Raw genomic sequence first — 15,089 nt, 5'->3', positions numbered from 1 at the left:
CGTGGAAGTTTGGTTTCTCCTCTGAAAGACGTGGATAAATGCATGCAGCTGGAGATTGAGCACCAATTTCGACGGAGGACACCAGGCGGACACTTGGTAAATGTAGACTCTTATTGTCACGGTGAGTGAATGAGGACCCAAAAGCGAATTAACTTAACAGAGCTTCTTTAATAACCAAACATAGGTAGGTTCAGACAGACCGGCAGATTCCGACAGGACAGGACAAGGTTACAGCACACATGACGATAGTCTGGTTCAGGCATGAAACACAACAAACAAGAATCCGACAAAGACAGGAGCAGAAACAGAGAGAGATATAGGGACCTAATCAGAGGGAAAAAGGGAACAGGTGGGAAACGGGGTGAATGGGTAGTTAGGAGGAGACAAGGAACAGCTGGGGGAAAGCGGGGGAGAAAAGGTAACCTAATACGACCAGCAGAGGGAGACAGGGTGAAAGGAAAGGACAGAAAGACACAACATGACAATACATGACAGTACCCCCCCACTCACCGAGCGCCTCCTGGCGCACTCGAGGAGGAAACCTGGCGGCAACGGAGGAAATCCTCGATCAGCGCACGGTCCAGCACGTCCCGAGAGGGAACCCAACTCCTCTCCTCAGGACCGTACCCCTCCCAATTTACGAGGTACTGGTGACCACGGCCCCGAGGACGCATGTCCAAAATCCTGCGGACCCTGTAGATGGGTGCGCCCTCGACAAGGATGGGGGGGGGGGGGGGGAAGACGAGCGGGGGCGCGAAGAACGGGCTTGATACAGGAGACATGGAAGACCGGGTGGACGCGACGAAGGTATCGCGGAAGAAGAAGTCGAACTGCGACAGGATTAATGACCCGAGAAATACGGAACGGACCAATGAACCGCGGGGTCAACTTGCGAGAAGCCGTCTTAAGGGGAAGGTTCTGAGTGGAGAGCCAAACTCTCTGACCGCGACAATATCTAGGACTCTTAGTTCTACGCTTATTAGCAGCCCTCACAGTCTGCGTCCTATAACGGCAAAGTGCAGACCTGACCCTCTTCCAGGTGCGCTCGCAACGTTGGACAAAAGCCTGAGCGGAGGGGACGCTGGACTCGGCGAACTGAGATGAGAACAGCGGAGGCTGGTACCCGAGGCTACTCTGAAAAGGAGATAGCCCGGTCGCAGACGAAGGAAGCGAGTTGTGGGCGTATTCTGCCCAGGGGAGCTGTTCTGACCAAGACGCAGGGTTGCGAAAAGAAAGACTGCGTAAGATGCGACCAATAGTCTGATTGGCCCGTTCTGCTTGACCGTTAGACTGGGGGTGAAAGCCGGAAGAGAGACTGACGGAAGCCCCAATCAAACGGCAAAACTCCCTCCAAAATTGAGACGTGAATTGCGGACCTCTGTCCGAAACGACGTCTGACGGAAGGCCATGAATTCTGAAAACATTCTCGATGATGATTTGTGCCGTCTCTTTAGCAGAAGGAAGCTTAGCAAGGGGAATGAAATGAGCCGCCTTAGAGAACCTATCGACAACCGTAAGAATAACAGTCTTCCCCGCTGACGAAGGCAGTCCGGTGACAAAATCTAAGGCGATGTGAGACCACGGTCGAGAGGGAATGGGAAGCGGCCTGAGACGGCCGGCAGGAGGAGAGTTACCGGACTTAGTCTGCGCGCAGACCGAACAAGCAGCCACGAAACGACGCGTGTCATGCTCCCGGGTGGGCCACCAAAAACGCTGGCGAATGGAAGCAAGCGTACCCCGAACGCCAGGGTGGCCGGCTAACTTGGCAGAGTGAGCCCACTGAAGAACGGCCAGACGAGTAGGAACGGGAACGAAAAGAAGGTTCCTAGGACAAGCGCGCGGCGACGGAGTGTGAGTGAGCGCTTGCTTTACCTGCCTCTCAATTCCCCAGACAGTCAACCCGACAACACGCCCCTCAGGGAGAATCCCCTCGGGGTCAGTGGAGGCTACTGAAGAACTGAAGAGACGAGATAAAGCATCAGGCTTGGTGTTCTTAGAGCCCGGACGATAAGAAATCACGAACTCGAAACGAGCGAAAAACAGCGCCCAACGCGCCTGACGCGCATTAAGTCGTTTGGCAGAACGGATGTACTCAAGGTTCCTATGGTCAGTCCAAACGACAAAAGGAACGGTCGCGCCCTCCAACCACTGTCGCCATTCGCCTAGGGCTAACCGGATGGCGAGCAGTTCGCGGTTTCCCACATCATAGTTACGTTCCGACGGCGACAGGCGATGAGAAAAATACGCGCATGGGTGGACCTTGTCGTCAGAGAGGGAGCGCTGAGAAAGAATGGCTCCCACGCCCACCTCTGACGCGTCAACCTCGACAACGAACTGTCTAGAGACGTCAGGTGTAACAAGGATAGGAGCGGATGTAAAACGATTCTTGAGGAGATCAAAAGCTCCCTGGGCGGAAACGGACCACTTAAAGCACGTCTTGACAGAAGTAAGGGCTGTGAGAGGAGCTGCCACCTGACCGAAATTACGGATGAAACGACGATAGAAGTTCGCGAAGCCGAGAAAGCGCTGCAGCTTGATGCGTGACTTAGGGGCGGGCCAATCAATGACAGCTTGGACCTTAGCGGGATCCATCTTAATGCCTTCAGCGGAAATAACAGAACCGAGAAATGTGACGGAGGAGGCATGAAAAGTGCACTTCTCAGCCTTCACAAAAAGACAATTCTCTAAAAGGCGCTGGAGGACACGTTGAACGTGCTGAACATGAATCTGGAGTGACGGTGAAAAAATCAGGATATCGTCAAGGTAAACGAAAACAAAGATGTTCAGCATGTCTCTCAGGACATCATTGACTAATGCCTGAAAGACAGCTGGAGCGTTAGCGAGGCCGAAAGGAAGAACCCGGTATTCAAAGTGCCCTAACGGAGTGTTAAACGCCGTCTTCCACTCGTCCCCCTCCCTGATGCGCACGAGATGGTAAGCGTTACGAAGGTCCAACTTAGTGAAAAACCTGGCTCCCTGCAGGATCTCGAAGGCTGAAGACATAAGAGGAAGCGGATAACGATTCTTCACTGTTATGTCATTCAGCCCTCGATAATCTATGCAGGGGCGCAGAGACCCGTCCTTCTTCTTGACAAAAAAAAACCCCGCTCCGGCGGGAGAGGAGGAGGGGACTATGGTACCGGCGTCAAGAGCTACAGACAAATAATCCTCGAGAGCCTTACGTTCGGGAGCCGACAGAGAGTATAGTCTACCCCGGGGGGGAGTGGTTCCCGGAAGGAGATCAATACTACAATCATACGACCGGTGTGGAGGAAGAGAGGTGGCCCTGGACCGACTGAACACCGTGCGCAGATCGTGATATTCCTCCGGCACCCCTGTCAAATCACCAGGCTCCTCCTGTGAAGAAGAGACAGAGGAAACAGGAGGGATAGCAGACATTAAACATTTCACATGACAAGAGACGTTCCAGGAGAGGATAGAATTACTAGACCAATTAATGGAAGGATTATGACAAACTAGCCAGGGATGGCCCAAAACAACAGGTGTAAAAGGTGAACGAAAAATTAAAAAAGAAATGGTTTCGCTATGATTACCAGAAACAGTGAGGGTTAAAGGTAGCGTCTCACGCTGAATCCTGGGGAGAGGACTACCATCCAGGGCGAACAAGGCCGTGGACTCCCTTAACTGTCTGAGAGGAATGTCATGTTCCCGAGCCCAGGTCTCGTCCATAAAACAGCCCTCCGCCCCAGAGTCTATTAAGGCACTGCAGGAAGCTGACGAACCGGTCCAGCGTAGATGGACCGACAAGGTAGTGCAGGATCTTGAAGGAGAGACAGGAGTAGTAGCGCTCACCAGTAGCCCTCCGCTTACTGATGAGCTCTGGCTTTTACTGGACATGAAGTGACAAAATGACCAGCAGAACCGCAATAGAGACAGAGGCGGTTGGTGATTCTCCGTTCCCTCTCCTTAGTCGAGATGCGGATACCTCCCAGCTGCATAGGCTCAGCTCCCGAGCCGGCAGAGGAAGATGGTAGTGATGCGGAGAGGGGGGCAACGGAGAGCGCGAGCTCCTTTCCACGAGCTCGGTGACGAAGATCAACCCGTCGCTCAATGCGAATAGCGAGTTCAATCAAGGAATCCACGCTGGAAGGAACCTCCCGGGAGAGAATCTCATCCTTTACCTCTGCGCGGAGACCCTCCAGAAGACGAGCGAGCAAGGCCGGCTCGTTCCAGCCACTGGAGGCAGCAAGAGTGCGAAACTCAATAGAGTAGTCAGTTATGGATCGATTGCCTTGACATAGGGAAGACAGGGCCCTGGAAGCCTCCTCCCCAAAAACAGATCGATCAAAAACCCGTATCATCTCCTCCTTAAAGTCCTGATACTGGTTAGTACACTCAGCCCTTGCCTCCCAGATTGCCGTGCCCCACTCACGAGCCCGTCCAGTAAGGAGAGATATGACGTAGGCGACACGAGCAGTGCTCCTGGCGTAAGTGTTGGGCTGGAGAGAAAACACAATATCACACTGGGTGAGGAACGAGCGGCATTCAGTGGGCTCCCCAGAGTAACACGGCGGGTTATTGATTCTGGGCTCCGGAGATTCGAAAGCCCTGGAAGTGGCCGGTGGATCGAGGCGGAGATGGTGAACCTGTTCTGTGAGGTTGGAGACTTGGGTGGCCAGGGTCTCAACGGCATGTCGAGCAGCAGACAATTCCTGCTCGTGTCTGCCTAGCATCGCTCCCTGGATCTCGACGGCTGAGTGGAGAGGATCCGAAGTCGCTGGATCCATTCTTGGTCGGATTCTTCTGTCACGGTGAGTGAATGAGGACCCAAAAGCGAATTAACTTAACAGAGCTTCTTTAATAACCAAACATAGGTAGGTTCAGACAGACCGGCAGATTCCGACAGGACAGGACAAGGTTACAGCACACATGACGATAGTCTGGTTCAGGCATGAAACACAACAAACAAGAATCCGACAAAGACAGGAGCAGAAACAGAGAGAGATATAGGGACCTAATCAGAGGGAAAAAGGGAACAGGTGGGAAACGGGGTGAATGGGTAGTTAGGAGGAGACAAGGAACAGCTGGGGGAAAGCGGGGGAGAAAAGGTAACCTAATACGACCAGCAGAGGGAGACAGGGTGAAAGGAAAGGACAGAAAGACACAACATGACAATACATGACACTTATGGTCAATTTTCCAATGATATGCCTACAAATACGTCACAATGCTGCAAACACCTTGGGGAAACGACAGAAAGTGTAGGCTCATTCCTTGCGCATTCACAGTCATATAAGGAGACATTGGAACACAGTGCCTCCAAAATCTGGGGCATTTCCTGTTTGAAATTTAATCTTGGTTTCGCCTATAGCATCAGTTCTGTGGCACTCACAGATAATATCTTTGCAGATTTGGAAACGTCAGAGTGTTTTCTTTCCAAAGCTGTCAATTATATGCATAGTCGAGCATCTTTTCGTGACAAAATATCTTGTTTAAAACGGGAACGTTTTTCATCCAAAAATGAAATACTGCCCCTAGAGTTTACAAGGATATTTGTGGACCAACGTGCGAACCCTACATTATTCATCCCATATGTATACGTATATACTGTACTCTATATAATCTACTGCATCTTTATGTAATACATGTATCACTAGCCACTTTAACTATGCCACTTTGTTTACATACTCATCTCATATGTATATACTGTACTCAATACCATCTACTGTATCTTGCCTATGCCGCTCTGTACCATCACTCATTCATATATCTTTATGTACATATTTTTTATCCCCTTACACTTGTCTATAAGGTAGTAGTTTTGGAATTGTTAGCTAGATTACTTGTTGGTTATTACTGCATTGTCGGAACTAGAAGCACAATCATTTCGCTACACTCGCATTAACATCTGCTAACCATGTGTATGTGACAAATAAAATTTGATTTGATTTGAGGTGTCGTACTTCATTTCTGTCTCCTTTACCAGTATATTTCCGGCATATTTTCTTCATTTTGTCAAAATGTTGTTTCAATTCACAGAGCCATGTAATGGATTCTTATTTTTGATTAAAATCATTTTTATTTAACGAGGCAAGTTAGTTAAGAACAAATTCTTATTTATAATGACGGCCTACCCCGGCCAAACCCTAACCCAGACAACGCTGGGCCAATTGCCCGATGGGACTCCCAATCACGGCCGATTGTGATACAGCCTGGAATCAAACCAGGGTCTGTAGTGATGCCTCTAGCGCTGAGATGCAGTGCCTTAGACCGCTGCGCCACTTGGGAGCCCGTATCGGATTTTCATATTGTGTGAGACTTTTTAAGACCTACCATTGGTTGATGTTCTTCAGGAAGTGGTATTTACCTTAATTTATGGAAAACGAACTTAGCAAGTATTCCTACCACAAAATGTGACAATTACCTTTTTGTTGGTCAAGGGTATGCAGTAAGATGAATATCTCTGACCTCCTCTATGTTCTCTAATTACTTCACTTAGACGTTTAATTTCCTGTCCCTGTCCTAAACTAAACGTCACCCGGGCGGTATAATCCACTCTGTCTAGAATGTCTGGTCCTATTTGCCTCGTTTGATTTGAGTGTGTTATTTTAATATAAACTATAGCTTTACTGTCCTGAGTTTTTGTCTGGGAATGGGGAAGCCTATCGTGTACAGTGTTGACTCATGCATTTCCTCTTGTTGATTAAGGCAACACGTCTTCTTTGCTGTTATGAAGACTGCCTGTCTTCTTCTCTGAGGAGCCCTGTGGCCTCCCTCACTTCTCTCATTCTGTTGTCATCCTCCCCTTGAAGACTGCCTGTCTTCTTCTCTGAGGGGCCCGTTCCCCTGGGGCCTCCCTCACTTCTCTCATTCTGTTGTCATCCGCCCCTTGAAGACTGCCTGTCTTCTTCTCTGAGGGGCCCGTTCCCCTGGGGCCTCCCCCACTTCTCTCATTCTGCTGTCATCCTCCCCTTGAAGACTGCCTGTCTTCTTCTCTGAGGGGCCCGTTCCCCTGGGGCCTCCCTCACTTCTCTCATTCTGCTGTCATCCTCCCCTTGAAGACTGCCTACCTTCTTCTCTGAGGGGCCCGTTTCCCTGGGGCCTCCCTCACTTCTCTCATTCTGTTGTCATCCTCCCCTTCATTACTCACTCACCATCAAAGCACCTCCCTTCCTCTAAAACCCTCCTCCTCCTTTAACAAACTGTTAGCTCAGAGGCTGTGTCGTTAGTTAAATTTATGTTGCTCAAACGGTTAGATTATAACCCATCATGTGTTGAAAACCTGTCGCATGTCCTGTCTTCTTCAGAAGCTCTTACAGATGAGCATCTCCTCTCCATACTGTTAATAAGCGCGTTGGTCCGGTTGCCTCCGGTTCTGTTCTTAGCGGATTGCTTAAACATTAATTGCGTGTGTGTTTCTGCCCACCTCCAGCTACTGTACCATGCTAAGCCATACAACGTCTGTCCGCTTGGTTCTGTCAGACCTACTATGTTAGCTGCCTTAACTCCCTGATTTACTTCTCTCCTTCAGTCCTTTCAGGACAGTGTATTAGCTCCTTTCTCTCTCCTAGGAATCCATCAGTCTATGCTGTCTGTCGACTCGGGCTATACAAAATCCTTGCTAATCTTTCTACCAGTGTCTGTCTTCAGAGAGTCCTGCAGGATCCATATATCTCTGTCTTTCACTTTGGATCTGTCTTCCTAGCTCCGTCCCAATCTCTGACTAACTTCTTCTTTTTTCTAGGTATGTCTATGCATTAATTGGACCTTGTGAATATGAATTTGAGTTAAGCTTTGGAGTGAGATTTCTCATAACGGATTAATTTTTTCTCCCATTGTGCTCTTGTAAAAAAACGGTTCCCTGACACCCTCTACAGTTGTTGCTCAACATCTTGACCCTCCATTTTAAATGTGAATTTATTTATTGAATTTATTGGGGAGCCATGGCCTATGACTTTTTTCCAAACACACTGATTTTCCCTTGTCAGTCACAAACATTAGGAATTAGAAAACAAATTAGTAATTTAATATTATTTCTATGGTCACAACAACATAGACATGCGTCACCATCTGTCCCCCAGGTAATAAAACACCTGAACAGTCTCAGGCATGACTACTGACTAGAATACTGGGAAATCTCAGCATTCTGAAGGAACATCATTAGGATTCCAGTCATTCCCTCCAAGGACTTCCTTCTGGTTGATACAGCTCCTATAAAAAAAAAAGAGGGAATCCATCTGAGCACGTGGGATGGAGGACCGTCGTCATGTCGACGTTGCCTAGGAACGATATATGGATGGAGGTGTGCAAAGGTCACACGCTGCAGCCGACATAAGAATGAAGTAAATTTAAATGTCAGACTGTAATGTTCCCTCCATTGAGCTGGTGCATATTCAGCAAAGGAGGCCCCATACACACCCTCCTCTCCTCCACACCCTCCTCTCCTCCAAACCCACACCTTCCTCTCCTCCACACCCACCTCTCATCCACACCCACACCCTCCTCTCCCACACCCTCCTCTCCTCTCCCACCACACCCTCCTCTCCTCCCCACCCACACCCTCCTCTCCTCCAAACCCACACCCTCCTCTCCTCCACACCCTTCTCTCCTCCACACCCACCACACCCTCCTCTCCTCCACATCCACACACTCCACACCCATACCTTCCTTTCCTCCACACCTTCCTCCTCACTAACCGCCGGGCATTCTCTCATGTAACGGGTCAAACGGGGTCAAACGCAATGCTCCCAAATTATTACTTAACATATTCATTTTCAGTTTATGGCCACTGACAGTTATGAAATCATTATATACAGTGGGGAGAACAAGTATTTGATACACTGCCGATTTTGCAGGTTTTCCTACTTACAAAGCATGTAGAGGTCTGTAATTTTTATCATAGGTACACTTCAACTGTGAGAGACGGAATCTAAAATCCAGAAAATCACATTGTATGACTTAATTAGCATTTTATTGCATGACATAAGTATTTGATACATCAGAAAAGCTGAACTTAATATTTGGTACAGAAACCTTTGTTTGCAATTACAGAGATCATACGTTTCCTGTAGTTCTTGACCAGGTTTGCACACACTGCAGCAGGGATTTTGGCCCACTCCTCCATACAGACGTTCTCCAGATCCTTCAGGTTTCGGGGCTGTCGCGGGGCAATACGGACTTTCAGCTCCCTCCAAAGATTTTCTATTGGGTTCAGGTCTGGAGACTGGCTAGGCCACTCCAGGACCTTGAGATGCTTCTTATGGAGTCACTCCTTAGTTGCCCTGGCTGTGTGTTTCGGGTCGTTGTCATGCTGGAAGACCCAGCCACGACCCATCTTCAAAACTCTTACTGAGGGAAGGAGGTTGTTGGTCAAGATATCGCGATACATGGCACCATCCATCCTCCCCTCAATACGGTGCAGTCGTCCTGTCCCCTTTGTCTCACCAGACCACAGACCACATGACCTTCTCCCATGGGCGGCAGTGTAGCCTAGTGGTACAAGGTACAAATCTGTCGCTCTGCCCCTGAACAGGCAGTTAACCCACTGTTCCTAGGCCGCCATTGAAAATAAGAATTTGTTCTTAATTGACTTGCCTAGTTAAATAAAGGTAAAATAAAAAATCCTCCTCTGGATCATCCAGATGGTCATTGGCAAACTTCAGATGGGCCTGGACATGCGCTGGCTTGAGCAGGGGGACCTTGTGTGCGCTGCAGGATTTTAATCCATGACGGCGTAGTGTGTTACTAATTTCTTTGAGACTGTGGTCCCAGCTCTCTTCAGGTCATTGACCAGGTCCTGCCGTGTAGTTCTGGGCTGATCCCTCACCTTCCTCATGATTTTTTAATTTGTATTTTACTAGGCAAGTCAGTTAAGAACAAATTCTTATTTTCAATGACAGCCTAGGAACAGTGGGTTAACTGCCTGTTCAGGGGCAGAACGACAGATTTGTACCTTGTCAGCTCGGGGGATTGAACTTGAAACCTTCCGGTTACTAGTCCAACGCTCTAACCACTAGGCTACCCTGCCGTCATTGATGCCCCACGAGGTGAGATTTTGCATGGAGCCCCAGACCAAGGGTGATTGACCATCATCTTGAACTTCTTCCATTTTCAAATAATTGCTCCAAATGTTGTTGCCTTCTCACCAAGCTGTTTGCCTATTGTCCATCCCAGCCTTGTGCAGGTCTACAATTTTATCCCTGATGTCCTTACAGCTTTCTGGTCTTGGCCATTGTGTAGAGGTTGGAGTCTGTTTGATTGAGTGTGTGGACAGGTGTCTTTTATACAGGTAACAAGTTCAAACAGGTGCAGGTAATACAGGTAATGAGTAGAGAACAGGAGGGCTTCTTAAAGAAAAACTAACAGGTGTGTGAGAGCTGGAATTCTTACTGGTTGGTAGGTGATCAAATACTTATGTCATGCAATAAAATGCAAATTCATTACTTAAAAATCATACAATGTGATTTTCTGGATTTTTGTTTTAGATTCCGTCTCTCACATTTGAAGTGAACCTATGATAAAAATTACAGACCTCTACATGCTTTGTAAGTAGGAAAACCTGCAAAATCGGCAGTGTATCAAATACTTGTTCTCCCCACTGTATATATATATATGCAGACTGATGGGCAGGGGATTTTTTTTGTCCTCAATGTTTCGGATTGAATTGCATTTTGGGAGCTTTTTAAAAAGTGAATCGACTTGTTTGTCATGTGTTAAGTGAACTCTAGTGGCTTGCTGACATTACTTCTCGCTAGAAGAGATACAAGTTATTAAATGTGACACCCAGCTGGTTAGAAAAGCTAAGATTCAGCTCTTGTTAACATCTTTTGAACCATGTGTGTATTGTAGTTGGACAGAGGTAGATCCTCAAAAAGTTCTACAGCTTGTGAATATACCAGGCTGTGTTAGAGCAAAGCCCTAAAAATTGCAAAAAACTCCAGTCACCCAAGTCATGGACTGTTCTCTCTGCTGTCGCACGGCAAGCGGTACCGGAGCACCAAGTCTAGGTCCAAAAGGCTCTTTAACAGCTTCTACCCCCAAGCCATAAGACTGCTGAACAGCTAATCAAATGGCCACCGGACTATTTACATTGATCCCCCCTCTTTTTTTCTATGCTGCTGCTACTCACTGTTGATTATCTATGCATAGCCACTTTACCCCTACCTACATTTATATATTACCTCAATTACCTCCACTAACCTGTACCCCCGCACATTGACCTGTACATTATTGTTATTTTATTGTTGCTCTTTTATTTTTTACTTTAGTTTATTTAGTAAATATTTTTCTTAACTCTTCTTTTTCATAAAGCTGCATTGTTGGTTAAGGGTTGGTAAGTAAGCATTTCACGGTACGGTCTACACCTGTTGTATTCGGCGCATGTGACAAATAAAATTAGCGACTACAAGCAGCGACTGTTTGGAGGACAGTTGCAGGAGTGTACTGTATGCCTGAGAGGAGGACTCCACTCTGAATTGTAGAGTGAGAGCAGATGCAGTCAGGGGGGATGCCCGGGTCAGTCTAGACAGCCCTGGAACAGTGGGGCCCATTGATATGATTATGTAGCGGTGGTGGTGCTGTCAGTGGTAGGTGGAGAGAGCACCAGGGGGCAGCGTTTGCTCTGAGCATGCTGCATGGAACCCTCCACAGGCCTTTTGCATTGCTTTAAATAATGAGTTCATTCATGTTGAGAGATTCATGTTGAGAGAGAGAGAACGAACAACAGAAGATTGTGAACTGAACTTTACAGGACAAATAGTTTCTGAACACAATTTTGATTTCAGTGTAACTTTTATTTTTTTCTTCAATAAGAACCACTGCTGTGTTAAAAGCGACCCCCCCCCCCTCCATCCCACCATCCAATTTCTGATATTGGTTTTCTGATTCCTTTCCTCTAGCTGCAGTGATTACACCAAAGGTAATCCAAAGACATTCATCTAGCCTTAAGGTTTTTAATTGTTTACAATGTTTTTAATTGAAAAGCTGTTTTATATGTAGATGGTTGATCTATACATATTGATACAGATGCTGCTTTTATTATGGTGAAGAAGGCTTTGATACAGGAGTCTCTTCTCCTGTATCTCCTGCATCTACCTGTTGTTGCTAAGGCAGAACTGTGTAATGATTTATGTATGAAAAACCCTCCCCTCCCTTGTCTCTTCACATGCAGCTCAGCTCCTAAAAGGCCATTACGAGTCCCCGATGGGTTTCATCACTTAGGGAGTGATCCAATTGCAGCCTATTCCTTATGTAGTGCATGACTTTTGGCCAGGGCCCATAGGGTAACATGAATAGGACGAAGCCCCTGACTGTAGAAATTAAACGCCAGACAATGGACACCCACTTCTCACAGATTCCACCTGATTGGTCTGTTGTTACTGGCCGTTTGTTGAAAGGTGACACGTTGTCATGGCTTCCATTAATCCACTCACACAGCCGCCGTGTCCAGTCCACATTCCATCAAACGATAAACGCTCGCCTCGCAAAGCACCTTTGTGGTTGTCCTCAATAGCACTATTGTCCGCCAAAGTTGCCAATAAAATATGTTATTAAGTAAGTGCTGATGGAATCGATAGGGGTGGAGGAGGGTGGATTGGATTCTCTTCCCTGTTTTCAGAGTGCTTTACTTTTCCCTTCTTCAGTGACTGTACATCGGCCGCTCTTGTGGTGTGTTGGGACAGGCATTACGTTAGACAGGTGCCCAACAGATGCTAACGAGAAAATACACAACACAGTGGAGGACAGGATGCAGCCAGAGCTCTGTGAAGAGGAGGTAACCAGGGGGGATAGGGGATGAAGTGAGACATTAGGTTCGTCAGGAAAGGTAAATTAAAGCCACTTAAATGGCATTCTGTTAATGGTTTAAGACAGAGGATTAATCAAGGTGTTAGGGCATTATTTCTCATTACTGTAGAGCCTCCATGTATTGCACTGGGCTGGTAAGGCACAGCTCTATGATGTTATGGGCTGCCTCCCAAATGGCATCCTATTCTCTATACAGTGTACTGAAGCAGTACAGTTCCTAGCTAATTGACTCTGTTATACCTTGAGTAGGAATATGTACATTTCACAAATTAACACAAGCAGAGGTTTAGCTTTAAATCTAAATGACCACAACATGAATAACTAAGAATCAGATGGTCAAGACGCTATAAAAGGTGACCAAAACACAATGAATATTAACTCCGATACTAACTGCATTAACTATCAATGTTATCCAATATCCAGACACCTCCAGCATTCACCCAGTCCCTTCGGCTTCCAGATCACTTTCAAACCATCCTCAAAACTACCCTAAAACACAGTAAGTTATGTATCACCAAGTAGCTTCTTTTTGAACACCTTCTTTGAAAAAACAACAGCTCTCACTATCTACCACTAACTCTCCTCACCACCCACTCCTCGGCTCTGTCCATCCCTCAGACTTAATTATGGTGTGGAGCATGTGAAGCTGCTGCTGTCTGACACAGCTCAGGCATGACAACGTGCTCTGTTCTGCCAGGTGTTGTCATAGAGGTGGCCCTCCATCTGTTCAGGGGACCCTGACAGCACAGCGCTACACAGCCCTGTGGAGCCTGTTAGTCAGCCTGGTCCACAATACTGTGTGGAGACAGAGGAGAGGACAAGAGGCAAAGAGTGACTGCACTGTGGTACAGACACCAGGCTTAGCTACTGCCAAACCCTGCTGGGACTTCAGAGAGAGAGGCTACTGTGGCTCTGTATAGGCTACTGTGTCACTGTGTCTCTGTGTCTGTGAGCAAGCCAGTAGGAGTGTGTACTGTACTGTACACTGCATAATGTCTGTGAGTGAGAGGCCTATTCAATGACAGTGACTCCAGACCTGTAGAACACCTTTGGAGCAGTGGAGGCTCCTCAGAGGAGTAAGGGGAGAATGATCGTCCTCAGTGAATTTAATTTAAAACATCACGTCACAAAATAATTAGTTAAAACACAATAAAGGTCTACAGTAGCCTCAACAGCACTCTGTAGGGTAGCACAATGGTGTAGCTGGAGAATAGTTAGTTTCCATCCTCATCTGGGTACATTGACTTCAATACAAAACCTAGGAGGCTCATGGTTCTCTCTCCCTTCCATAGACATACACAGTAACTATGACAACTTCCGGAGTAAGTCCTCTTTCCTGACAGAGCTCTTGCAGCATGAACTGACATGTTGTCCACCCAATCAAAGGATCAGAGAATGAGTCTAGTACTGAAAGCATACGCTACAACTAGCTAGCACTGCAGTGCATAAAGTGTGAGTAGTTGACTCAAAGAAAGATAAAGAAAATTGTTGAACAAATAAATTTATTTAAAAATGAAGGAGAAGCAAGAGAGAGAGAGAGAGAGCTATATTTAGTTGTATTTTTTTCACATAGCCAGCAAATGCAGCTAGCTACTTTAGCCTACTCAAACACCCGGCTCAAACAGAGAGGGATGCTATGTTAGCTAGTTGGCTATGGCTATCCAACACTGGAGCTCTTCCAAGTCAAGGTAAGTTTTTGATTGTATTAATTTTTGCCACCGGGGTAGCTGCTAAACTGCTTGCTGACTGTAAACTGTACTGCATTATTGTAGAAATTTTACTAATGCGTTAGTTCAAATAACTATGTTGACGTTAGCTAATATGGCGACAACGATGTAGGCTGTGCGTAGCAGTTAGCGGTTATGATATGAAGGTTTGGCTCTGAAGTTTTTTTTGCCTGGTCACAGACAGCTGATGTGTTGTGCCCTGAATTCCAAAAGCAAAGGGAAAAGGTGAGAGGAGGAGAGCACGTAGATGCGAGAAGGAATTATACAACGAGGAAAATGTTCATGCTGTTTGTATGTGGCTGCTATGAAATTGAACTGTGTTTGCGTGTGATAAGGGGTGTATTCATTCCACTGATTCTGTTTCTTAAACGTTTCTTAAATGGATCAAAATGGGGATAAACATACCTGAATTTGTCCAATTGAAACTCATTTACAACTATTGGACTAATGATTCAAATCAAATCAAATGTATTTATATAGCCCTTCGTACATCAGCTGATATTTCAAAGTGCTGTACAGAAACCCAGTCTAAAACCCCAAACAGCAAGCAATGCAGGTGTAGAAGCACGGTGGCTAGGAAAAACTGCCTAGAAAGGC

The sequence above is a fragment of the Oncorhynchus mykiss genome, chromosome 10, assembly GCF_057628025.1.
Source record: "Oncorhynchus mykiss isolate SJ-2025 chromosome 10, ASM5762802v1, whole genome shotgun sequence".
NCBI classification, from domain to species: domain Eukaryota; kingdom Metazoa; phylum Chordata; class Actinopteri; order Salmoniformes; family Salmonidae; genus Oncorhynchus; species Oncorhynchus mykiss.
The sequence above is the reverse complement of the archived record's forward strand: the minus strand, read 5'-3'. Positions refer to the sequence as shown.